Below are 12,791 nucleotides of genomic sequence, written 5' to 3'. Positions count from 1 at the left end.
TCCGAAACCCTCAGTCTATTTCTTCAGAAGGTGACATAGAATAGATTACCATTGGAACTGATGAAGATATCAAAGACATCAAAATATGTGCATCTCTAGACCTTGAGATCAAAGCTCAATATCTTAAGTTACTGCAAAATTATAAAGATGTTTTTTCTTGGACTTATGCTGATCTAAAGACCTATGATACTTCATTAATACAACATAAGATTCCTTTGAAGCCAGAAGCAAAACCTTATCAACAGAAACTTAGAAGGATAAATCCAGCCCTTCCACCAACTGTAGAAAGGGAGATTAAGAAAATTATAGATGCTCATATCATCCTCCCTCGTAGATATTCTAATTGGGTTGCAAATCTTGTTCCCGTTAGAAATAAAAATGGAGAAATAAGACTCTGTGTGGATTTTAGAAATTTGAACAAAGCATCATTAAAAGATAATTATCCTTTTCCCAAAATGGATCAGTTACTTCAAATGGTTTCAGGAGCACAAAGACTTTCTATGCTTGATGGTTTTTCAAGTTACAATTAGGTGAATGTTGATACAATAGACAGAGAGAAGACAACCTTTACTACACCCTGGGGTACATTCATGTATGCTAGGATGCCATTTGGCTTGACCAATGCTGGAGAAACATTTCAGAGAGCTATGGATATAGATTTTATGGGTCAGGTAAATAAATTTGTGGTTATTTATCTTAATGACATAACTGTTTTTTCTAAATCTGATTAGAAACATCTAAAGCACTTGATGATGGTTTTGGACAGGTGTAGAAAATTTGGAATATCATTGAACCTCAAGAAGTCCTTGTTTTCTGTCGAAGAAGGAAAAATGTTGGGCCATATAATTTCAAAGGAGGGAGTAGTAATTGACCCCAAACGAGTATATTCCATTGAAACATTGACCTTACCTAGAAACAAGAAGGAGATTCAAGCTTTCATAGGCAAGATTAATTTTCTAAGAAGGTTTATTCCAAATTATGCAGAGATTGTAAAAGATATAACTAACATGCTTTGAAAGGACCATGAAGTCAAATGGACTCCCACTTCTAGGCATGCATTTGAAAAAATAAAAAAGGCTATCTCTAAAGCTCCCACCTTAGATAGCCCTGATTATACTAAGCCATTTAGTATTTTCTCTTTTGCCTCTGAAACAACCCTTGCTACCATTATATTACAGAAAAATGAAGATTCCCATGACCAACCCATATCCTTTTTCAACAAGGTTATGAGAGATGTTGAGCTTAAGTATGACATCATTGAGAAGCAAGCCTATGCCCTCATTCAAGCCCTGAAATCATTCAGGATGTATGTCTTACATTCACCTATTACTGCTTATGTCCCTAATAGTGCTGTGAAAATTGTCTTAACCCAACCAGACACTGATGGGAAAAGAGGTAGATGGATCACTCAAATTCTGGAGTTTGATCTAACTATCAAGACTACCAAGCTAGTAAAAGGTCAAGGATTAGCCAAGCTTCTAGCTGAATCCAACTGCAAAGTACTTGGAATCAATTCTATTTTAGAAATACAAGGGAAGGATACACAAGAACCTTTTGTCTTTGCAGAAGGGGAGAATCCACAAGAACCTTCCCTTAATCCTAAAGGGGAGAATCCAAAAGAACCTCTACCTTCAGAGCAGATCAGTCCTATGCACATTGATGAAAAATTCTTGTTGTCAAACTGGTATCAAGATATTGTAAATTGCTTGATCCATTTTGAGTGTCCAGCATCGTTCTCCAAAACCCAGTGTAAAACCCTTATGTTAAAATCAGTCAAGTACTGCATTATAAATGAAAATTTATACTGGAAAGATCCATTGAATATTTTGTTATTATGCTTAACAGAATCAGAAACTGAAGGAATCATTGATCAGTTTCATACAGGATTTTGTGGGGGACATTATGCTTGGAAAGCAACAACATACAAGATTCTGAGGGGAGGATTTTATTGGCCCACATTGTTCTTACAAGTAGGGGCAAAGGTCATAGGTTGTGTTCCTTGTCAAATGTTTGCTGGCAAACAAAAATTAGCAGCTCTTCCACTTGTTCCATCAATAGTTTCAACACCTTTTTCTCAATGGGGATTCGATTTTGTTGGAGAGATTCACCCCACTTCAAGTAATCAACATAGATGGATCCTCACTGTAATAGACTACTTTACTAAATGGGTGGTAGCAATTCCAGTCAGAAATGCTACCGATTCAGTAGTAATTAAGTTTATTTAGGAGAATATCTTATCTAGATTTGGTTGCCCAACTCAAATTGTCACTGATAATGCAACAAATTTTTCTAGTGTTAAAATGATTGACTTTTTCCAAAAATATCAAATTCTGTTACATCATTCAACTCCATACTACCCTCAAGGTAATGGCCTTGCAGAGTCATCAAACAAAAGTTTGGTAAAGGTAATAAAAAAGACTCTAGCTGATCATAAGCAAAGTTGGGATTCACATTTGATTTATGAAGTATGGGAAAACAGAATTACTCCAAAGAGATCAACTGAAAAATCTCCATTTCAATTATTCTATGCGAAAGATGAAATCTTCCCTACCAATTTGGCCTTCCTTGTTTTAAAATTCTTGCAGGATTCAACAGATGAACCTGATGATTTTTCAAGAAGAATAAATCAGATTATTGAACTTAATGAAAACAGAGATGAAGTTCAATACAAATTGAATAAATATCAGAATAATATGAAGGCCCTGTTTGACAAAAGAGCCCGGGAGAGGGACTTTAAGCAAGGTGATCTAGTTCTAAGATGGGATGCCAGGAGAGAAGAGAAAGGAAAGCATGGAAAATTTGACAATCTATGGCTTGGACCTTTAGCAATTGTTGAAGTGAAGGGTAACAACACTTTTGTGTTGCAGAATCTTGAGGGGCTATATTCCACTTATCCTATGAATGGAAGGTTTCTCAAACATTACATTCAGTACTAAGAAGTTGAAATAATTTTCATTGTAAATACTCAGGTTTACTTTAATTTTCAAGATGTCAATGTGATATTTCTTACAACAACGACTCCATAGCCCGAGGAGAAGACACATGGATTTGCAGGTTCTCTGCATTCTACAAGAGAAAGCAGTCCCCAGATGGAGCCAATGTGGTAGCATTTTTTGGTTTTGATAAGATAGAAATTTTGAAAAAATGTTAAGTTAGGATATGGACATAATAATAGTGAATAGAATGTTTTTGAAAAAATATCTTGATGATGATGTCCATATCAAAGAAAATGTTAGGTTAGATGTCCTAAAAAATCAAGACAAAAATAAAATGTTAGGTTAGAAAGAAAAGAAAACAATTAAACTTTGAAAGTGAGCAAGTCTAAATGCCACTACTATTGTTTATTCAAAATAATGGTAGTGTGCAGCTTGTTTTAAATGCCACAACCCATGACAGTCAAATAGTTTAATCTTGACTGTTTCATGCTTTAAATTTGATGTTATAGTTAGAGATTAAAGATCTGACCAAACTATTTAATCTTGGCAGATCAATAGTTAGGTAGAGAATAATAAGGTGCTCATCAGTTTAATCTGAGCCCTTGGATGTTATAAGGTTAGAATTAGATAGTTTTCTTTTGTAAAATAAAAATAAAGGAAAAGGGTTTGCTAGCTTAAATGCACCCATTAAGTGAAGAAAAAATGATAGGATAAGCAAAGGGTAAGTAGAAGAAAGGTTGCAGAAGTTTGATGATTGATTGGACAAAATGTACAATTATCATGTTTTACCGTATGTTTTTATGTCCATGAGGCAATTACACAAAGAAAATGAAGGTATACAAGATCAATTAATTAACTTCCCTCATCCCCATTCATCCCTATGTTTACTAATTTCCCCTTCCACCTTCATACATTTCATATTCATTCATTTTCCATAAAAAACCCCTTTTCCTAAGGTTAAAATCCTTTTTGCCTAGGAAAAGTGAAAACCCCATGCTAAATCCCCTTTTACCCAAAAACCCACAAAAAGTTGTTTAGCCTAAGTATTAATGTATATATGTGAAAAGCAAATAACTCATAAAAAACATTATACTTAGTCTATTTTTCCCTTTCCGCTCATATTTCATATTAATACTAACTGAATGTATTAAAACCCCTAAAAGTTCCCTTTCCTGTATATATTAACTCCCTTTATTAAAATACCCGAAACCTTTAGTTTTATTATAAAAACTATATATTTAATAAAACATCGCATCGGTGGATCGCAAGCCTTTCAACGTGCATCCACTCTCCCCACATTGTGATATGCGATGCGCGATGGGCCTGAACTTGACACAATATATCACAATCCATTGCCATATCGCATCCACCCCTCATCGCAACTCCCAGCTTTAACATATACCCTCTGCATTGAGATATGTGATGCGTGACAGACCAACGCAATATGTATCATAATTCAATGCCATTTCGCATCCGCCTCCATCACAAGTCCCGACTGAAGCAATAACCCTCTGCCGATGCGATCTCCGATATGCGATGGGAACCCAGACTCGATCGCAGTATTAACTATGTTTTATTTCCACATCGCGTCTGGACCCTATCACCTTACTTTGCGATGGGTTGTTCCTTCACTAAACTTTGATTGCGATATGCGATATGAACCCAAACCTGATATCATTTATCCGTCCGAATTCTTAAAATTTCAAGTCTGCCATACCGTGTTTTGCGAAGGATTTCTTTGTTAGATCATTTTTATGATTTAAACAAAGAACCCGGCTAATCTCAGTTTTAACCCATAATAAAGCCATTGCTGCCATAATTAATCATTGGGACTCTCCACGCTGCTCTTTTGCTCCACCACTGTTCGATCTAAGGCATTCAAATCCAACGACCCTCAGCAATTTCGAGATGGATCTTTGTATAAGCATTACCTACCCAAAAAGCGATATTCCACTGACCTCCCTTTGCTACGTGTCAGGCTCATATTATTTTGGGTGACCCCTTGTTGATGCCCCGAAAATCGTTGCAACAACATTGGGGAAACCACCCGGTCCGGACCTTAGTACAGCTCCTTTTCCGTTTGGAATAGTGGCTCCGACTGGGGATAATGGGACCAGTTTCCCAAGAATTATAAGTAAACGGGATGGATGAGTGACTTATGATATATGGTGGTGATAAGCGAACAACTAAAACTATTGGCGAAATATACTAACTATAATCTAATCCCGGGACTTATCATTTTTTAGAGCGTAGCGTTTGATAATCTGTACTTTAAAGCAGGCATATAGATGACTCTAACACTAAAGCATAGATGTTTAAACCATTTAAGATTGCTCTGCATAATTAGTTATGCAGAGTGATAATAGCGAATTACTACACTTTGTCATTCATATCATTGCTACATGCATGATTAAAAGAGAGGGCATATCACAAAACATCCAATAGTGGAACGAAATGAAGATTTGTTGTTACAGTGCATACATGTATTCAACAATAGCAAAAATAATAACACAGCAATTCATATAAGAGGAAAGAAGACAGATGCAGATAAAAGTACCATGTAAGCTGCTTAACAATCCAGTATATTAATCGCTATGTCGCAGTCCTTCCTTAAAACCAGAAAGCATTCCAAACAAGAGACAATAGTGCGCAATTGTATAAAACAGCCTTCTCGTTAAATTAAGAACTATTGGTCGAGTTTCACAAAAGAATATAGGCTGAAGCACAGTAGTGCAAACTTCAGCCTTTAAGTCTATTACAAAATTTTACGACCCTTTCCAAAACAATGAAAGGGTCTATAAATACTAAGCTAATCTAAATATCTAAGAAACTGAAAAGCTATTAAATTGGCATCAATAAATATTTTCCATCTTCCTTGGCGATCTGGCAGTCGGCAGCAATGCTTCATTCGGTGGGCTCTTTGCCTTTAAACCTCAGTTGACATATCGCCAGCATTGGCTCTACTTCCGGTGGAGTGTTGAGACGCGAAGTGAGTTGGGCATCATATGTGGCATCCTGAATGTCGGGGATCAGGCATCCAAGAGCATCTGTTAAACATTTGAGGGCCGACCTTTGAGTGTGTGGTTTGATTAGAAAGAGCCAATATGCCTCGGAGGTTAAAGTATTTACTCCAGCGATTAACCTTCCCCTTTCCTCCAAGTCATGATAACTTGTTTGTTCAATCATGTTTGTTGTTGTTATGCTTCCAGGTGTGCACTGGGAAATCATGTTTGCCAAATAGAGTGTGTTATTGACTAAATCAATCATATTGCTGGCAATCATCTTACACCTTGAAGCTGCCCTTTCTGCTTTCATCACTTGATTGTTCCACTCCGTGAAGAGTATGTCTTTGTATGTCTCATAGATTCTAGGCAAGTTCGCTGCCTTCCCCACATCAGTATCTTGCCAATCAAGATATCTGGTTATGGTTTCTTCGGCCTGATCTAGCTCATTTCTGGCTTTCTCTATCTGCTGACATACTGCTGTAGATATTTCGCATAATGGCTCAGCCTCTGTAAGTTGCTGGCATAGGAGTCTAATCTGAGATATTAATGCGCCATTTATTTGAGCTGCTTCTGCTCTGAAATCCTCCACTTTCCGGGTGCCCTTGATGTCTTCAAGCTGCGCTAATAGTCGAGCTATTTGCTCGTCTTTTGATTTCGTCATCAGCTCATTCACCTCTCTCAACTGTGCCAATGCCTCCGACAATTCTTTCTGCTTCTGGATTGCACTCTGGTCGATTCTCTGCTTTTCGGCCTGCAGTTGCTGGGTTAATACATTGTTCTCTTGCTGTTGTGCCAGCAACTGCTCTTCTACTTGTGCTGCCCTGTTTTTCGCCTCGGTTACTTCTGCCTGTAATGTACAAATCTCCTCGTCCTTAGTCTTCAATAGAAGACTTACCTCCGATGCTTTGTCAATAGTCGTTGCAGAATAAGCTCCCGCATACTGCGACAGCTTTGTTAGATCATCGGAGGGATCCAATTCCTCCTTCCAGACTACATTGCCTGTGATTGTTTGCTCAGGAAAGATAGAAGGTTGATCAAGCCTTCGTCTCTTCCTTGAGCGCTTGACAACAGCTTTATACTTTGGGCTATAGAAAACATCCAGGGGAGGAATATCTTCCACCTGGAGAACAATTTGATCGGAAGGGTCTATAGTAATTACTTCAACATCCTTTGAAATGGGTGGGCCGCTAGTTCCGCTTAGAACCTGAGAAGAAGTGGTTTCTGGCGCATCGCTTGTCTTAGAGGTGTCTGTATCTTTGGAGCCTTCCTTTCCACTGATAATGGAATCGAATTGGTTCCATTGTTTGAGCAATTCAGGATCAATGGAGGTCTGTTTATGTTTCTCTGTCTGGGATTTGCTCCGCTCTTTTTCTTGTTCTAACCTCTGCTGCTCCTCTAACTCTTTTCGCTGCTGCTCCTCTAGTTCTTTTCTTTGTCTCTCTTCTTGCTCCCTTTTTTGCCTATCTACCAATTCCTTTTTCTGCCTATCTGCTAGTTCTTTCTTTTGTTTCTCCTCTTCTTCTTTTTTCCTCTGTTCCTCTATCTCTTTCTGCTTTCTCTGTTCTTGATCCTTCTGCGCCTTTTGCTGTTTTTCTATCTGCTCCTTCTTCTGCCTCTCAGCTTGCTCTTTTCTTTGCTTTTCCGCCTGCAGCTTCTTTTGCCTTTCCTCCTGTTGTTTCTTTTGATCATTAGTTGTAACAGGAGGTTGGCTCGTCTGTTGCCGACCAGGCTCGCTTGAGGAAGATGTTGGGGTTGTTGTCAATAAATCTAGAGGCAGAGTTTGCAACCTCTGCTCTCTAAGTTTATTGAACTCAGTTAACGTCTCATCATTATATCTCATTCTAGCAAGCTCTTTGGTCTGGCCTATTGAATCGGCGGCGACGAACAGGTCATCAAACATATCCTCTTGATGGTCAACTTTTGTTAATTTGGCTTGTTCTAGGGCAGTATAGACAGTTTTACGTGGATCATAGAGTCTGCTTGGGATAGTGGCCAGGGATAAAGCTTGCATCTTTGTTGCCTCTTTTTCTGCATGCTTGAGATCATGCAGAGTAAAAACACCAATTCTCAAGGGAAAAGAGGGCCAACCCCTCTTCTTTTCTTTCTTGAGAGTTTGTGTGACACTCTCGACCATAATCTGGTAGGAGATTTCTCGGGCCAACAATTTGTCTGGAACATATAAAGGGAGAACATGCGGCTTGGCCTGGCTCCCATAAACCCTAATATAGGTAAAATGCTCTTCTCCAAACCAACCTGCTACAGCTGGTAAGTCGAAGGAAGCCAGATAGGAGATTTTGGGAATAGGCCGATAAAAAATGGAATAATGAATGGGAACCATAAAACCATTGCAAATTTGATACAAATGGTCCTTGTAAGAGGACTTCCACAATTTTTGATGGTACAAATGAATGGGTGAGGGGTCTTGGGTGGTCCACCTCCAACCGAGGATAGGAAACTCAGAATTAAAACACAAAGTATCCATAATGTAAGCACTATAATAAAATGGCGGGATTTTCCTTTCGGTAACTCTGGATTTGGCTCTAAAGTCACTAACAACTACGGCCAACTTATCAGAAAGAATGGTAGCCCAATCCATGATTATACTATTAACAACTGCTTCCATTAGGGGAACCATTTCTATGTCGAAATTAGCGGAGTCATGTAACACCCATAGCCTACACATCATAATCCCCGCATAGCAATAGGGAGAAGCCAAAGAATCGACGGAGTACTTACCCGAGCTTTCGTGTTTGTGTTTGGCCGGATTCTGCCTCCAATCCCGGATGGGTTCAGATTGTACTTCATTCTCGGCTGCAAATTTCTCCACGAAGGCTTTGTTATAGATTTTCTCTGGCTCGGGCAAATGATACATTTGCCTTAGATGCTCTGGCTTGAACGACCCGAAAATCCTTCCATCCCTTGTGTGAAACGTTCTATCGATGATCGGAATTTCTTCGATTGCCCAGCGCACTACATCAGTGTAGGGAAGGACCTGCTCTCTGGCTACTATCCTGTGCAGGAAGGAATCGGCCAAGTCTTTGAGAGTAGCATCGGACTTCTTCAGTACATCCACACTAGCTTCTGTAACTATTACTTTTGGTTGCTCAGCCTCTAATAGATTATATGTCCCCTGCCATGAAGTCCTAGTGAGACCAGTGCACGTAGTGTCTAAAATTAGGCCTTTCTTCTTATCCGCGGCAGCTTGTCCTGCAACAGATGCAGCAGCGGAGCCCGCGGTCCTCTTGGATTTCTTCCCCATCATGCTCAGGCTTCTCTCAACAGATGAATTCTACACAAATGCAAGAGAAATCGTAACAAGGAAATAACAATGACAATCTATAAAGGGAAAGATATATCATTTGAAGCGTGGTGAGATTAATTCTCAAAAGTGGCTACGGATCCAATCACTGGAAAGATATTGCAGATGCATTAATGGTGATTTAAGGCCTGCTACCCATTAAATGAGTATCACACCGTTATCCAGCTGAATGACCCCCTTAAGCGTGCAACATATATTTTGGCGGTTAAACGCAAGTGTTCGTTAATCGAAGGGGCAAAGTTTTAAATACACATGCATTACCTTATCCCTGCATTTAACGGTATTTTGAAATTTGCACTTTATCAACCGGATATCAATATAAATTTTAAGCTTCAAGTGATAAGTTTTTGAGAATGCCGACCGCCGATGAGCGATATCGCATCGCATCGGGGAATAGATGCTACACAATCATTAGGAAAAGATCCTGCCGAGTGCCGATTGCGACATCGCATCGGACTAGCGCGTGGAAACATTACAAAGTGTATATAAAGTGATTTGCCGATTTTCGATTGCGATATCGCATCGCATCGGGGTAAGACCCGAGCGCCTTATCAAAGTGCATGGGATTCTGCCGACGGCCGATAGCGATATCGCATCGGGTCGGGTGTATAACTTAAAGGGTTTCTTCCCACATGAGGGAGTGCCGATAGCCGATCGCCGATATCGCGTCGCGTCGGGGCGTGAGTTATGTGCCCTTATTAGGTGTGCATGGAATATCGCCGATCGCCGATAGCCGATAGCGATATCGCATCGGCGGAGAACTAGGTGCTGTTTTTGATGTGTTTCTCATGTCATTGCGATATGCGATCTTGCGATCGCTTTATCGCAGTAACAAAAGATTGCTTTATTATTGGAACACTATAATTCAAAAAGGCTTAAATACATAAACTCATTTGGTTATTATACCTTTTTGAACACAAAAGCATTGATGCCAATTAAATTTAAAAGGGACCCATTCCATATGTTAATTTTTTGTGTGAATGAAAATGTTATGAAATGGGGGGTTGTTGTAGAGCACAACAATTGGCGATTCGCTGGAAGAACCAGTTATCTCTGAAACTAATACAAACACTTAAGCTTTTCGAAAATAGAAACTCAATCAGAAGGGAAAACTTCTAATTTAACTAGATATTCATGCGTTCTGAACAAAGTGAACTTATTCTGTTAACTTCTTCCCTTTTGGTTTCAAGAAAATAAATACATTCTAAGTTTTTAAAATAGGCCTTTATTGTTTTATAATGATAAAACAGAAAGCTTTCCCAAATCAGCTTTATAATTAACTCCTCTGTCATAGGTAGAGCCTCTGTTGCCAGCAAACGTTTATAGTCTCGACAGGGATACCTTTTAACCATAGTATTGTTCACTTTTCCATTCACATAAGAGTGTAGTTAACAGAATGAAGCTAAAACATGTACTCATATTTTATTTTTTTACCTGTTTTTCTTCTTTGTCATTGATAAGATAAAAAGCCATTGTCCTGGTTTGGTGGCCAGCTGTTGACAATGCCATTCACGGGTAATAATTTAACTGAACAAGCTGGCTCGTGATGAGACCTCTTGTCTTGAAATTTCAAGCCATTACCCTGTTTTGGTAGGCAGTATTGGTAATGTCAGTCAAACTACTTTCCTATGAACATGGTAAGCAGGCTTGTAATAAGACCTCTTATCTTTAATCTTTTATATTTTAGAATTACACTCTGAGTAACCATAAACTTTAGTGAATGGGGTGAACAATCTTCTCCTTAAGAGCAAATGGATGACAGGTGAAGAGTTGAAGATGCTGAAAATGGGTTAGTTTCTATCTTAAAATGGATAACCTTTGGAGACCAGTTTTGAAAACAGAAAACGATTCACAGAACTTTTACATCTTGAGAAGAGTCTTCAAAAGTTAGATTGTAATTTCAGAACACAAGGATATCTAATTTCCTAAAAATTATTCCTTTTGATTGAGGGTTCTACTATCTAAAAGCAAATATTCTTATTATTTTTTTGTGAGACAGCTTCTTCAAACACAACAAAAGGTCAATGGGGATACTCTACAGTTTTATTTCCTACCGATCCTACAAACTACGCAAATCTACAAAGAGGAGAAGGGATTACCTTCTCAATTAAAGAATTTCTTCAAGATCAGGCCATTAACAGGGAGAGAATCTCTCAACCCTGATAAGTCTTGCAATATAAAGGTTGAATGGCCTATCTTCTCACAGATCTGAAATGGTCCAAGCCACATTTTCTGAAATTTGGTATGCTTACCTTTATCTTCATGGGCCTTGTCCCATTTGAGAACTAAATCACCAACTTGAAACTGTTTGGAACCAGATGAGGTTGAGTCAAAGGATGCTTTGATGATTTGCTGATGTTTGGCATGAGTGATTCTGGCTTTTTCCCTTTCTTCTTCTAATTTAAGAATTTGGTCATGTCTAAATTGGATGGAAGAAGAAGGAGTCTCTTCAATGTACTGTACTAGGGCTAAAGAGGGTAAAACAAGATTCGTAGGCAATACTGCTTCTTTTCCATATACCAGATTAAATGGGGAGGAACCTATAGAAGCCTTTTGTGTTATTCTATCAGCCCATAATGCAAACACTAAAGATTTGTGCCAGTTTCTATGATTCTGTTCAACAGTTCGCTTAATGATTTTGATGAGATTCTTATTAGTAGATTCGGCTAAACCATTTCCCTGGGGATAATAATTAGCAGAATACTTCAGTTTAAATCCCCTTTTAATAGCGAAATCATATATAGCATTTCCTGAGAAATAGGAAGCATTATAAAAAACGAGAGCGTTTGGGACACCAAACCTGGTAATGATGAATTGGTCTATGAACTCGATGATTGCCTCTGAATTTGCTGCCTTCAAAGGAATAGCCTCCACCCATTTGGTAAAATAATCGGTAGCAGTGAGGATATACCTATGTTGTTTGGAAGATGGTGGAGTAATTTCCCCGATGATATCTAATCCCCATTGTTCAAATGGCTGTTCAATGTTGACAGGTTGCAGAGGGAAAGCTGATTTCCATTGTCTTCCACTTGAGGTTTGGCAATTGAAACATTTTCTTACGTATTCATGAGCATCTCTAAAAAGAGTAGGCCAATAATATCCAGCATGAATAACTTTGTGAGCTGTTGTGTCTGCTCCAAAATGTCCTCCTGCTGGTCCATCATGTAGCTCCTGCAAAACCTTTTGAGCTTCAGGTTTCTCAAGACATCTTAACAGGATAGAATCATAATTTTGTCTAAAAAGCACATCATCAATAAGAGTGAAATTCTTTGCTTTTAATCTAATGGCCCTTTTATTTTTGTAAGATAAATTTGGTGGAGCGTAACCGTTCTTCAAATAAAATATTAAATCTGCATATTGAGATTCAGAATCAGTGACACTTATCTGATTGATTGATTCAGTCTGATCCATATCGCTTGATTCAGGAATGTTGGATGCTCCTGCCAATATCCTGCAAAAACCTTGGCTCCTAACAATCTTTGCTGGCTTTAATTCTAAGTCATACTCTTGAAGCGCTGTGACCCAATTGGC

This window comes from Pinus tabuliformis, chromosome 9 (genome assembly GCF_031772625.1).
Source record: "Pinus tabuliformis cultivar Carrire ecotype Pingquan chromosome 9, CPIR1, whole genome shotgun sequence".
In the NCBI taxonomy this organism is placed as follows: Eukaryota; Viridiplantae; Streptophyta; class Pinopsida; order Pinales; family Pinaceae; genus Pinus; species Pinus tabuliformis.
Note: the sequence above shows the minus strand (reverse complement) of the source record.